At 47.4% G+C, this 15,011-nt stretch overlaps 1 protein-coding gene across 1 annotated transcript in view; it reads right to left on the reverse strand.

Annotated features, from left to right (window-relative positions):
- ITGAE (integrin subunit alpha E) overlaps positions 1 to 15,011 on the reverse strand; it is a 439,817-nt gene that overhangs the window by 152,188 nt on the left and 272,618 nt on the right. The window lies entirely within an intron of this gene.

Genomic DNA, 15,011 nt, shown 5'->3' on the forward strand with positions numbered 1-15,011 from the left:
TCGATCTATCCTCAACTTCCCCCATTTGATCCTCGCTCTTCCAGTCCTCTTTCTGTTTCTCTAGTTTGTTTATCGTATTGACATTTTCTGACTGAGCCATCACATACCTTCATTCATGTGCACCTTGTAGTACCATGTACTGTAATTCACACAAAAGTTCTCATCTGAATGTACTTCCTTGTCCGTGTGTTTGTTTGGATGTAAATAAATACATAGTTCTCCTTTTTGGTTAGCGATTGTCTTCCACGTGATACATCTATATTGACGCCATCACGACTTTTGATCCCCAGGGCCCAAAGGCCCCAGGTGTTGACTGAAGGTGCCTAGTTATTTCTCCACTGCAACATTTCTCAAGGAGCCCTTGAAAGACTGCCCTGTGCTGGCGTGGCAGGGGCTAATTGCGCCCTGGGGGGGTATGGCGCCCCGGGCGGTCTCCCGGCCCGCCTTGCCCTAAGGCCGGCCCTGATGAGCTGTGCATGTCCCTCAGTGACAGGAATCCCACGGGCCCCTCAGCACATTTTGCGTGACACCCCTTATTTTGTGTTATGTACTTGGGGGGGTAGGGAACCTCACTCACTCCATATGAAGTGGCTGCCTGCCCCGGAAGTCCACTTCCTGCAGAAGGCACAGTCAAGCTGCTTCCCCAATACAGCCTGTGATGATCAAGCATCCGTGGATCAGTGTGCTCCCTTATAGCCAGAAGACAGCAGCTGATCAACAACGTGAGGACACATGTTACTAACAACACATTAAACGCAATGTTTTATCTATGTGGCATCCTTTGGAATCATTAAGGCTCAGAAGAAGCACAGCAAGCGGTTAACTATATCCTCAAACGTGTGAAACACGTGCTAGCCAAGTCATAGTTATAGCCATGCAGGTGTCAGCAACACATCTCAGACCCAATAATCATGAACACGAGTCTTTGATTTGACAAGACTACCGATTAAGTAAATTGAGAGTTGTAATCTGCTTTGACCCCCAGGAAAGGAAGTGTAAAGTATATTGCGAAGAAATTCTGTCATGAGCGTTATACCAGTACACCCAAAGCACTTCAGTCATGATGAATAGTTCATATTCATGTTTTTCTGTGCATTATTTTTTTAATTTAATTAAAAAAAATATGATCAGCACAGGCATTATTGTCAATATTTGTAGAATACATTTGTAATTCCCAAGGGAAGCTACATTGAAGGTTAGTGGAGTCGTGGAGAAGGTTCTAGAAAGTGTGGAGGAACTGGTAACTCAGTGAAAGGCTGCCCAGGATGGTTAGGTTGGATGTCACGCAGGTGCACATGCTCGCCTTCTTTAAGGCGCTAGATATCCATTAAGTTCACACATAAATGAAAGCACATATGTAAAAAAAAACAGATGTCCAGGTGTTTGTTCATTAATGCATTTATGCATCGAATATCTTCCCAAATACTTATTTAATGGGGACAAGTTTAACAAGCACATGTTTCACAACCCGTGCACCTTTCTCAGGGCTTCATTTTAAGAATGAAGCTAACAGTCTGGTGAGTATCACACACGCAAGATAAAGAAGACTACAATCACACCAAATAATCTCATAGGATGCTCATGATATTAAAAGAATACAATTCCTTTTTAGTAAGTAAATGTAAAATATGTGTTTAGAATACTGTAGTTGGGGTAACTGACCTTCAATGTTAAGTGGATTTCCTGGACGTGTCATTACAGTTTATAATACCGGAATACTGATTTAAATCACATGCATATCTAGCTGGTCCCTGAAATTGTCATGAGCCAAAATGGATCTGTCAGCCAGGTGCCAGGTCAGTAATACGTCATATCGTCAACCACACCATTAACAAAAGACATTTGAAGCCTTTCAGCAAGTGTATGATTGCACACATTTCGCAAGGAGCTCATTGCAAAATGAATGGCAATAATCACGGAGGGGATGATTGAAAAAAGGGCCCAACAGCAGGGCGGGCAGTGAAGCTTTGTGGGAGGCATGTCTGGGAGGGCGGGAATGAAGAATGAGCAGGAAGTCAGTCTAGGAAGCTAGGCAGAGTAGCAGCATCGGGAGCATCAGGGCAGAATCCAGGAAGGTAGAGGAAATCTGCCACATGTATGCATGTATGGGAGCAGAAGTGGGGCCCCCGCTTCCACCCCCTATACCTATGGCAGGGGGTTAGAACCCCAAAGCATTATGAAAAGAGAGAAGGGACTAGAGTGTTGGATGGTCCAACCTAGGAATCTGGCCAGAAAGAAGGGAGAAGCAACAAGGGGAAGGGATGGTGCAAGAAAGCAAGTTGAAGGGGCGGAGGAGCAAGGGCTGCAAATAGATCAATCTCACAGAATCGAGCAAGACTAGCGCATATAGAATCTAATCTGACAGCAAAACTAAGCAGCAAAGTAATGAAAGAATTGGGAAAATAGCACAATGCTACAAAAGAATGATTGAATGAGTGAGACAAAGGCTGGATTAAAAAGAAGCCAATTGAAAAAAGAGAACCGGGAAGACACAACATTGATGGGTTCCATGTAATAATGTCGTCGCAAAAATCTCGCCATGCAAAAATATCGCCGAAAAATTGCCGTTTTTTTGTGGCGACTTTATTGCATGGAACATGCGGGGACACCCCCGCAACCCCCAAACTTTTTTTTTTTCTTTTTTTGTTTTTGTTTTTTAATCATGAAGTAGTCAGAAGAACCCTTACCACGGTCGGTGGGCATGGCAGATCTAAGATGCTAACAACAGACCTTTATACACTGCACCACTCTGACATGGCAGAGCGCAGACCCCACAACTTTAAGAGACTACCCCGAGGGAGTTTGAAAATAAATCAAGGGACTGTGAAGAAAAGCCTGCTCTACCTGAGATTCCACCATAGAGTCAGTGGGCCTCATTATAAGTAGGTCGGTGCAGTGTTAACGTGCTGCTAATTCCATATACCGGCATGTTACTGCACTGGCATACTACAAGTTTGGTGATGGGGTGGCCAGAATTACTTGCAGTTCCAAGCTGCCGGTAATTCCGTAACCTGATCACCACAAAATGCCAGTATTACTGGTGCCGGTAATACCAGAAATCCCCCCCCATGGATTCATATGCCGGCACTTGGAATATGCCTGTTGCCGGTAACAGTAATTCCGTTTGGTGGTATCCCGATGGATTTATCGGCAGAATACCCCCAAATATATAATGAGGCCCTGTGGTGCTGTGTGAAGGGGTGAACAGACCTGTAGGTAGCTGCTGTACAAATGTCTGCTGTTTGGGCATTTCTTAGAAGAGCCCCAGTGGTGCCTTTCCCCTTTTGGAATGTATTCTCGGTCTACCAGGAAGTCGTCTTCCCCTCTTTTTGATGACAGTATATTATACAATGAACCATCCATCGGGTAATGAATTGCCTAGACGCAGGGGGTACCAGGGTTTACAAACAAATGTTAAGACTTTGATTCTGCCCAAAAATAGGATATTTGAGGGTCTTCTCACATCTAAAGTCTGCAAGACACGTTCCACTGGTGAAAAAGAGGAAGGACACAGAGAAATATCCTCTGATTTATTTGCAATTGTGAGTCCATTTGAGGAAAAGGAGAAGGATGCTTGCTAAGGGCGGCTATGTTTATTAGTAACACTTGTGGGTACAATGTTCATGCCAGTAATCTTTTTGATTTTTTTTTGCCGAATGTGTTTTTCTCGAAAAACCCATCGAAAAACATAGGGGGAGGATGGGGAAGGCTATACAAGGGGTGGGGGAGGGGTCGGGAATAGAGTTACATTAATGGGGAAAGGGGAGTTTGGGGAACCCTCCCAAAAAGAATAAACAATGTTTCAATTAGTTTTTTCAGGAGAAAAACATTTAGCAAAAAAACCATCGAAAATATTACTGGTGAAAAATGAACATAGAACTAGCCTGTGAAAACACACATTTCTGCATTTTACACACACGCTTTGCCAAAGGGATGTATGTGATTTCTTCAAAAATATTTCACCTAATGGAGATTTCACCAAATCCATTTCACAGAAATACAAAATTATCTTTTCAGTTTTTCTACTTTTATTTTCTCCCCCCAGGAGGCCCCCTACCCTAACTTATACCCTTACTCTACACCCCACCTAATATGCATTACACATATATCATTTCACCTACCATTTTATGTGGAATAACTTAGGTGAAATCTCATTAGGTGAAATGGTATTTGATGAAATCTGCAGAAAACATCGCCAAAGTAATGGAAACTGGCTGTTTTCCGTTAAATATGTCTAAGACATCTTTAACCACATGAATCATAAAAAAAAAGACGTTTGTGAGGTGCTTGTCCTGTACGCAGTTGTGATCTTCTGCGGAATAATAGTGTTGCTCATGCCTTGCTAAAATAAACAGATACAGTAATGCTGTATCTTCTTGGAAGGTGGGTGGATCCACCGTCTCACCCGCCATATATAGAATCATTTCCACTTGAAGACATAACGTGTTCTTGTTGACAGTCGCGTCATCTCTCTGAAAATGTCCATCCTGGGAACCTCAGCTGTCCATCTTGTAGGATAAGAGGAGTCAAGCTGCTGAGTTTAGTGATGCATGGTTTATATGGAACAGAATGTCTCTCATCTCTTCGGGAGGCCCTGCCGGCACGGCTTCTTTTGGTATGCAGATAATGCGCGGCGTTTCAGCAACTCTGCTTACCGCCATTAACTAGACCATGCTGGAGTTATGAGTATCATTTGGGCTCTGATTCTGTCTAGGTTTCATAACCATTTGAGAAATGAGAGGGGTTGATCGAATGGTGTACACAAAATGCCCTAAAAAGTCCATCAAAAGGGAGTCCCCAGTGCTCTGGGTTTGGGAACCTGGATGCAAAGTGTCTACATTGGCTGCAGTGCCAGAAAGGTCTACACTTGGATGCTCTCATTAAGCAAAGGTGTTCTGTAAAACTTTGGTGTTGACTGACCACTGGTGTTCTTGATTGATTGATTGAGCGATTTATATTGTTCACGCGACACACCTAATCAAATCCCGGTGTAGTTGACATACATCATCATGTGAAAATACCATCACCAATCGTGTATTGACAGTGACCTACAATGATTAAGAGGTTTATTTAAAAAGGTGAGGGCACCCTGCTTAATGTGTCCACATGGTATTTTCTGTCTCTGCAAGATGCACTGCTCTGAGCTGGATGCCTCTCCCTGGAGCCCAATGCCAGATGCTCCTCCTTCAGTGATGATAGAGGATATTGTTTGGGTGCTGTCTATTTGTTTAAGTAATGTCTTGTCCTGTGTCTAGGGACAGAACACCTTTAGGGCCTGATGGACTGACCACAGTTCCAGCATCTCCTTCTGAGGTGCAGACACCACGTTGATGGAGGTTCCATATGTACTCACCATCTAAAGAGAGAGGCATCTCTTAATATTGTTCGCATGAAGTGGCCTGAAAAAGCAACTCCTGTCACAAGGTTTGATGCTTTTTTTCTGCCTTCATGGAGCTTTCCTGTGCTCTTTTGTTGTGAGGGATCTAATCATCCCATCGTTCCGTTTTCTGTTTCCACTGATTCACCAGATACGTCCAGAGAGGGCACACACTCAACCTTGCATGATGTATGACGACGATGTACAATGCCACCGAACCCGCCAGGGAGGAGACACATCTTGCTTTGGGGGGTAAGGAATCTTCATCAGGTTGGGTATTTTCTATGTAATTGATAAGGATCTCTTTACGTGTAGACATGTCCATCCTAAGGTCTTGCTCCAGTACTGTACCTTCTGAACTGGTGCAATTGCGGACTCCTCTTGGCCCATGTATAGGCCTAACTGGTCCAGATAGTACAGAGTCATGATTACGGACTGCTCAAATGACCCCTATGTTGATGCTTTCATTAGCCAATCATCTGGATGCAAATAGACAAAATATATTTCATTCTCAGGAACACTGTCTCATACATTTGGAGAATGTTTCAGAGGGTGGCTGGTAGTGATCTTTTTCCCATGGGGAACCTTCGGAATTGATTGACTTTCCTTGATGGGTGTGTGAATGTAGGCATCCTGAGATTGATGGATAATTTCATCATGCATTTTTGTTTCTTGACCCATTTGTTCATAGTTCTTACGATCTATGATAGGTCTGAAATAGTTCTTCTGGCATTAACAAAAGAAGATGATTCTTTTCCTCCTTGCTTGTGCCTGTCTAGGTATGCAGAACATTTTAAAAAAATATGGTTGCCTCTTGCTCAGAGTTGGATTATGTAATTGAATCCCAGCTGGATTTGGAGGAACGTTTGGTGAAATCTTCTTGGTTCTTAATCCATATTCCTGCTAGAAGATGCTGAGCACCCATATGTCAGTGGCAAAGTCTTCTCAGCTCTGGACATGCTCCCTGGTGACCAGGTTCCTCTTCAGTAAGAGTGGACGATAGAAGCCTCTTAGACATCAGGATTGGAGAGCATTGCCTGCTGTGCCTGAGGGTTGTGTGTTGCCTCTTCCTCTATTGTATTGTGCAATAAATACATATTTGGTGACATTATTGAGGAGGTATGGGACACTCCTTGCTAAGTGATGCAGCCCCTAGAGCTGGTACATCGAAGATCACCCAGATTCCAACCACCCTTCCCAATAGCAATCGGCAGCAGAGCCCTTCTGGCCTGCACAATCCTATTAAAGAAGTTAATTGTCCAGGGAGAAATCATTCTAAATATTATGCGGCTGAAAACACAAGTCCTTGCTTGCCTGAGCCCAAGCTTATGGATAAGAGCAAGGATCAGGTTCTGTTAGCTAAAAGGCCTGGAATGTAAAACTGTTTCTAGACAAGTAGACACTATACTGTACATGATGAAAGACTTGTGGGCAGCTAGTGAGCTACCCTGCAATCTTTAGAAGAAAAGAGAAGGGCTTGCCGGACATCTGTGAGCAGGAGTGGGTGACAGAGAACCTCAATTAGGTACATGATGAAGGCAACAGGAGTCCTCAGGACTGATCAAAGACAGCTTGCAGAGCCCGATAACACTGCGTGAATGTCCCCCTGAACTCAAAATGGCGTACCAATAGTATAAACCCTCAGTTTCCATTAAGGGTATTCATTTGGTTATTGGGGATCACCGGGATGACATTCTTGCACACCCATGGACCCCTCTAAAGAATAAGAAACACTGGGATGAAGAAGAACCCGTGGCAAAAATATAGCACTGCCTTAATAGGTAAACTGCCCGACCAATCCCCCCACGTTATTTGGCACTTTAGTGGGTGGGAAGGCTTATGAGATGGGCTAGAGAGGAATAGGCCTGGAGGGAGATAAGACCGCAATGCAAAGGGAAGGGCAGAGGAGGAAGCGAGAAGACAGAGCTAAGTGAGAGATATAGCTCAGTCCCTGGCATGAGTTATATAGCAAGAAGACCTCCCTGCCTAGAGCGTGCTATGTGCTGGAGCCCAGATGCAGGTAAGTACCAGAAATAATTAAGGAGAGAGCATTTTCTTTTAGCCCACTGGAGGCTATCACCCAGACAAGGGCCTATGTGTGTGGGTGACCCACAGAGAGATAGTAAGGAAGCCTGTTTTGGTGTCACGCACTGGAGGACAACTATTAGCTGTTGGGTTAGCATGACTTAATTCTGACAAGTACCCTGACAGGAGACATTCCTGCTGTTTCCCTTAAAAGGGAAGTAGCAAGAATTTACTTGTAGGCATGTGCTGTAACCAACTTCAAGAGCTTGGAAAGGTGACCTGTGGTCAGAGGATGACCATTTCTGACCCAAAAAACAACCGGAAAAGACCTACGTTGGGAGTGGGATGCTCTGTTTCAGGACTATGATACATAAGGGAATTTAGGACTCGAACTCCATATCCTGGTAGAGACTGTTAATGTTAAACAGGATATTCATACTGTGCACTATCACCACCAGAGTAGTTCCTTGGCGCTCTGGCGGATCTGAAAAAGAAAAGGCGGTCGGTTGGGGTACGTTGGTAGGACAAAGTTTGGAGAAAGAGCAAGAGCTGTGATGTGCTGTTGGCAGCTTCAGTTCAGTTAACACTATTCGCTGGGCTTTTTGCCCTAGTATTTCCCATAGCTCTATCTGGGTGGGACGCAGTTCAGTTCAGTCGTTACCACCATGTCCAGATTGGATGCAAGGCAATCACCATACCTATATCTCAGTGGATTTTGGTTGTGTGTGTTGGGTTAGCCGTTTCGGATGTAAGTCCATCTCCAGAAATTCTGCTGTCAATTTAGTGAATTCCATCTTCCACTTACTAGCTTAGGTGTGGCATTCTTGGTGTAGCACTAGTTGTCTCATTTTGGCTAGCGGGTTTGCTTATATGCTGGGGTTGGTTTAGAAGATGGCTATCTTGTGAGCGTGGGGCAATTGTTGAATAGTGTGGATGCAAAGATGCATTGGATTGGCGGTTTAAACATGAGGTTATGTTGTCATGTCCGGCACGGGGATGCTGGGTAGTGGGTTAGGTTGTTAGCTGTGCCTGTTGTCTGTGTCAGCCTTGTTAGCTATTGTTCTTTCCTGATTGGATTATCGCTTGTGGTCGGTTCAGACTTGCATTGTCTCTTTAGTTCTTGCGGGTGGTCCCCTTCTCTGCTGGTGAGACCGGGGATTATGGCATCATGCCCTTCTTAGAAAAACCCTTGCCACAGATTTTTGTCATCCTCTATCCTGACCCTAATTTCTCAAGATGTCTGATTTGAGTTCTGCGATACCTATCAGGAGTTGATCCAACCCCTCCTTGTGGTGCAATGAAGATGTTGAAATGTAACCTGAGTCTTTAGTGTTTCGATGATACTTCACCATCACAGATGTCTCTAATGGAACCGATGCCTTTGATCTTGTGCATGGAAACGAGAGACTTGAATGATGGTATTTGCAAGAGAGCATGCTTCTAAGTGGCTGACTTTGCAGCATCTTGCTCCTATAGAGCCCCACAGACTTGAGGGTGTCACTATCCATCTTTATTTTCAGGAGTTCTTACTCCAAGGTCCCCAAAAAAATCAATCCAGTAAATGGGAGGTCTTGAATTGTGTGTCAGGCGCCTGCTCTCAACTGCTCTCAACTGCATCACTCTTAGCCACAAATGGCCCCTGAGTGTCAGGGCATGCTAATGTCCCTTGGGAGAATGGTCCACTACATCTGCATGGGTGCACACCACTTGGGCTTGATCAACAGCTTAGAAATTATTTGTTCCTTCCCCATAGCCACCTAAAGGTCCTCTTTTGTCTTTTGGCATGAACAGGACCAAGCGCTCTGTAGGGTAGTAGCATCGGAGGAGAGCAATTGCACTTGACGCTTGAAGAGATGCTGCTGCTAATAAGCAGACTGTCTCCCGAATGCTGTCAATGTGTTTTCTGTCTTGGGTGGTGTTGGCAGAGTCGAGATCAAGAAAGGCAACATTCTTTACATGGGCCTTGACGCTACCATAAAGTCAGGGTGGGACGCAACCTCATAACTTTTGGGTCTTTGCCTTGAGTGTTATATGTTTTTGTCTTGCCTTAACTCAGTGAATTTCACAGAGGCTGAATTCATAGAGCCTCTTCTGCCAGATCCACAAGGACTGGCACCAAAGGAATTAATAATCTGGCCGTCAAACCCTTATTCAAGGCTTTAACAATAACAGAGGCCATCTTTGTTGTTACCGTGGTCGGTATTTTCAGTTTATTCACTACCCGGATCACTACGTCATTAAACCCCTTAGTCTGTGGGGCAAAGTACTTGATTTTGGGGACTGGTTCAGTAAAGGTGAATATTTTGACTTGTGCAATGTGGTAAGTCTAGTAAGGGTGGCTGGAGTCGGTATGTTCACCCGAAGAGGAGTGGGAGTCAGAGCCAGGCATTCCTTGGTCGGAGCGGTGGCATATGCCTGAATAATGTGGATCCTTTGTATCGTGCCATAGATGGCACAATAATCACTCCAAGTCGCAGAGATGGTTCAAGGGCTTTTATTGTCTTCTTTGTGGGCCCTACCGCTGTCCCTCTCTCTCTTGTCCTAAGTCGCGACCCTAGCACAGGGTCCGGGACCCCCTAGTAGTAGATATTGATGGTTGATCCCTACTGTCTAAAGCCGGTCTTATCTTGATGGTGAGACCCTGGAGGCCAATTTGCCCCGTTCTATCTAAGGCTCCCTCAGGGACTTCCTAGCTCTCCCTCTGGTTAGTGCTCTAATGGGATTTGGGCTAGTGCCTTGCACACGCGCTGTTTTAAGGGTTGTTTGTGCCTTGTCCTTTTTACCCTACCTGCTCTGGTTCTCTTTCCTACTCCTCCCACCCACTGGTCTACTGTCCTTTCAATTTTTCACTCCTCCTCGATCTTGGGTCCACCCTTTGAAGTTATTCCTCCTCCCACCACTACTACTCCCTTCCTTTTGCTGCGACTCTCTCCTCCACACTCATCCTCCCCTCCTCCAAACTATTACTCTCCTCTTCTACACTACTAATATCTACTTCCACAGTACAATAACCCTCCTCTACACTACTACTCTCCTCCTCCACACTACTCTTCTCCTCCTCTACACTACTACTCTCCTCCTCCACGCTACTGCTCTCCTCCTCTATACCACTACTCTACTCCTCGCTCCAAACTATGAAACACCCTCCTTTCACTCTGTACCATACACTTCACACCCACTCTTACGCTAGGCTTTCTACAGACTAACTACAAAAACCTGTATACTTCCACTTCCTGGCCAACACCTCACCTGCTTCACAAATCGCGTAGACAGTTCATCGCACCTGCATCTGTCCTGCTGGTCTCTTAGTCGTCCTCCACCTCTACTTATGATCTCACCTGAATAAGCCATACTTCCTGCTTCCTGTTTCAGTCTTACATTTCCCTCCCTATATTGTATTGCCTCCGCTTCCTGGACAATATGGCGTTGTTTTACCCCCCCAAAGTGGATCAGAGACATGAGAAAATGAGAACGTATGATTAGGGATTTAATCACTGCCAAATATTTTCTGTGCGAGTAAGTAAAGGTGGCTCTGGAGTGCCAGAGTTCTTGTTTCATATTGCTGTTCCACCTGCTCCGGAGGTCAGTTCTATGGGGGAGGGACAGTGGCGTCCCCTCAGTTGTCCCTGGTGGTCCAGGGAGTTTTTGAGTCCTTGCGACCACATGCCAGCGCCCCAGGGCAGTGCAGCACAGTTTCTTGGCCAGTCGTGTACGGAAGTGGCTTTGGCTCTCCCCACCGGAGTTCCCAGTGGCGCGCAGAGGGTCGGTTGTCGATTTCCTCTTCTTCGTCTGTTCTCCTCTTGTGACTGCTCCCTGAAGTTGGTTGATGTTGACTGGATTTCCTCTTTTTAGGGGGCTGGACCAGGGATCCTCTTCTGCGGCTTCTCTGATTTCTTGGTTGGCTGATGTCTCTATGAAGGAAAAGAGATATTGGCAAGCTTCTCGTACTGCAGGTAAGGTTGGAGTATATAATAGACTGCATAAAAACATGCTAGCACTCAGTTGGGCAGGCCATGGAGCGCTCTCACAAGATCCTGCTTTAGGGCTTGCTCTGGAACCCTCCCAGCTCCTCCATCCTCCTGCGCAGAGGGGCTCTTGCCTCTTTTACCCAAGGTGATGCCCGCGTCACAGTGACCAATGCCAGCTCATCTGCCCTTCAGGAGGTGTAGGTGCTCAAGGGTCCCGAAGGAGTAGTAGGGACTGTGGTGGAGAGTGTGGCATGCTCACTGGTGACACATGTACAGTAGAGACAGGTTCCAGGCCAGGTGGTTGACGCAGTGATTCTAACCTTGGTCCTCGGGTTCCAGATGGACAGCAATCAAAAAGAGCAAACATGATGACCCAGGGGGGCAGAAAATATCGTGAGGGAGTGGAACACAGACTTATATTCATCACCAGTGTGGTGCTGCCCCTTGAAGGGACGTGCACGCGGCGGCGTGACGTTGCATGCCGCCGCATGCAGTATAAATAAAGGGGGCGTTCCCGACCGTGACGGTGCAACCGGGAAGCCCAAGCAGTACAGACGTGTGTGCATGTGAGTCTGTGCTCGCTGGGGGCTTACGGGCATCGCAAGGGGGTTCAGGACCAACCCCCAACAGTGGCGGCAAGGATGGGATAATGCCTGGGCCCGGCGGTGATTGAAAATCAATTTTTTCCCTGAAACAGAATTCGGATTGCATTTCGTTTCATGCCGTAGGCCGTCCATCGACCACGTGGCTGGTGGCCATTTTGAATTTCACCCGTGGAACTTCACCGAGCTCCGGTTTGGGCGGTGAGTGGCATCCAGGCCAAATATTTGGACACACTGTTAGCAGGCAGTTATACCTGCATGCCCATGCCCAATTTTCAAATTTTATTTGATTTTTTGGGCCTCTTACGTCGAGTGCAAGCGAGGAGGAGGGCTACAATGGCTAGGCCTGCTTAGCCCAAATGTTCTCTTTGACTCAATTTTTGGAACCCCTGTGCCTATGAGGTGCTGCTGCAGCTGAGGAATAGGTTCTTCATCATCCTCTTCATCATCAGGCTGGAGATCTTGTTCCTCTTCATCCTCTTCATCATCAGTGAGTCCTGCTGCAGCTGTGGATCTTCCATTTCTCCGCATCTTGTTCATCATCATGTCTGGCTGTGTGGCTGTGCATGAGGCCATCTGTGAAGGGGGGCACTCTGCCATCGTCACCTTCGCTACCAGGTTGGACATTTAATTTGCCTGGGAGTGTGTCTGGACTGTGTTGTGGTGGTGGGTGTTGATTTACGGCCCCCCAATTTCCATGCTGGGGGTGCCTGTGTGCTCAAGCCCATGAGCCGGGCTGGTGATCAAGACGGTGGACTGCCAGCAGTTCAACTGCAACAGCCTCAGGATGGTGGGCAAGCAGCAGCTCAACAGCAGCCCCCCCAGGATGGCAGACTACCAGCAGCTATACAGCAGCCTCCTCAGGCTCAAGCAGGAGGCCAGGCTCCATTGCCTCAGGCCCCGCCAGTGGTGCAACTGGTTGCTCAGCCAGCACATCCTGTCATGGCCCAAGCACGAGCCCATACGGCCCTGCAGACCATCCTGGAATTTGAGGTCACAGGCCCGCCATCCAGTTTAGGGCCCAGATGGAAGAGATGGGTTGATCGCCTGGATATGTACTTTAGGGCCGCACAGGTGACGGATGATGACAGCATGCTGGCAACCATGTTGTACTCGGCGGGACCTTTGGTCCAGGAGATATTTGAGTCGCTTCCACCAGGGGATGGTTCCTATGCGGCGGCAAAGGCAGCACTCCAGGCTTATTTTCTGCCCCTTGCCAACTCGGACTATGAACGATTTGTGATGCTGTCCGCGAAGCAAAAGGAGGATGAGACTTTGGACACCTTTTATGTATGCCTAAGGCGCCTGTCGCTGGCCTGTGCATTGGGCGATGCAGAGGACATGATAAGAACAATGCTCATCCAGGCGTGCTCCTCGGGCAAGCTCAGAAGACAGGTCCTAAGAGAGCCCGGCACCACGTTGCCCCGCATCCTTGAGCTGGGGCGATGCCATGAGGTGTCTTAGGCTTGGGATGCGAGGATGGAGGCGGGGTCGCACTCCGTCAAGACAGACAGGGCTGGACTGCCCCACCGGGACACCGGGACATCCCCCGGTAGGCCTCTGGCCTGTAGGGCCTCTTTTTGAGCGGAAGGATACACATGTGTTAGCATAAACACATCGCGTGATTTTACTCGCCTCCGTCTGGGTGGTTTGCCTTGAATTGGCTGTCACCACTGACCGAGGCAGCGGCACCGGCACCGGCATTTATTTATTTTTTCCCAGCATCTGGGCTGGGCCCGCGCCTGCGCAGGGCCTCCTGGGCTGGGCACCAGATTGGAACCGCACGTGCCCTGCCTGCTGCCCTGCCTGCCGCACAGTGCACACATTAGCAGGCAGGCAGCTGGTCCGGGCTGCATGAGGCCTGGCATTGCAAGTCACAAGATCGATCGATTGTCAGGTGAGAAGCGACTAGCGAGAGACACTGCACATTGATGATATGTATCTCGAGTCTCGACTCGAGATTGTCCACGTAAGTAAAGTTAACTTGCAGTGGCTGCTTGAAATCATTCCCTAGTTATTGGGCCGTAGAAGCGTCTAGGCCAGACTGGGTAAGCACATCGATGCTCGGCTGGTGTAGGTTCAGCACCTGGGTGAGGGAGAGCCCAGCCTAGCGTCGATGCAGCAGGACCTACCCCGGCCTGTCTCTGCTGGTAGGGCAATAAGGCAATGCCCGAACCAAAAACACAACAAAATGCTAGTTTGGGCCTGTTTTTTTTAAACAAAGTGGGCCACTCTTTTGGCCAATGTGGACCGGTTTGACAAGTTACTTCGCTCTGCAGCTAGTAGTTTTGACCAGTGTTGCTGAATACATTTTGTTTAAATTGCACAATTTGCATCACATTTTATCAAAAGCCTCGCCCTTGGGTACTACTCAAACAGTCTGTCACAAAAGCAATGAATTGCCACTTGCAACTGTGGGCCACTTGTTCAAGGTGCTCGAGATAATGTTATTCCCGAGCCCGACCCTGGCACCAGGTCAGACTCCGGCCGGTGTCTGCTAGTGGCTCGTCTCAGCCCAGACTGTCTCAAGTGGCATCATCCGTGCATGTCACCACAACACTCCAAAGGTTGTGTACCCATGACACGTCCTCCAGTCCGCGTGGCTGTGGCGAGAGTCACCTCACTCCACCCCTCCAAAGGCCACGTGGGGTTCCCTTATCGCACCACCGAGCACATCATAAAACGCCAAGAGGTGGCCATGCAAATGACAAAAAGAGCGCTATAGAAGACCCAGCACATAACATATGCACCTTGCACACAGAATGGGACCCATATCACCACGTGCCCTCCACATGCACACTGCAGGGAGCACAACAGGGGCATCGCGTGCACACTGCAAGGGTCACCACGGGGTGCAGCACATGCACTCCGGCACAACTTGCGACCTTTTCACGTACAGAGAAGTTTCAAATCAGGTCTCCTCTGGTCTGTGATGGTCACTCACTGATACTGTTGATGAAATGCATGATTTTGTTCAGTGAAGTAACTTAACTTAAAGCCTGCAAGTCAAGTTAATTTACTGAACAAAATCAGCTTTTT

Source organism: Ambystoma mexicanum, chromosome 9 (genome assembly GCF_040938575.1).
Source record: "Ambystoma mexicanum isolate Mex_15411 chromosome 9, UKY_AmexF1_1, whole genome shotgun sequence".
Classification (NCBI taxonomy): domain Eukaryota; kingdom Metazoa; phylum Chordata; class Amphibia; order Caudata; family Ambystomatidae; genus Ambystoma; species Ambystoma mexicanum.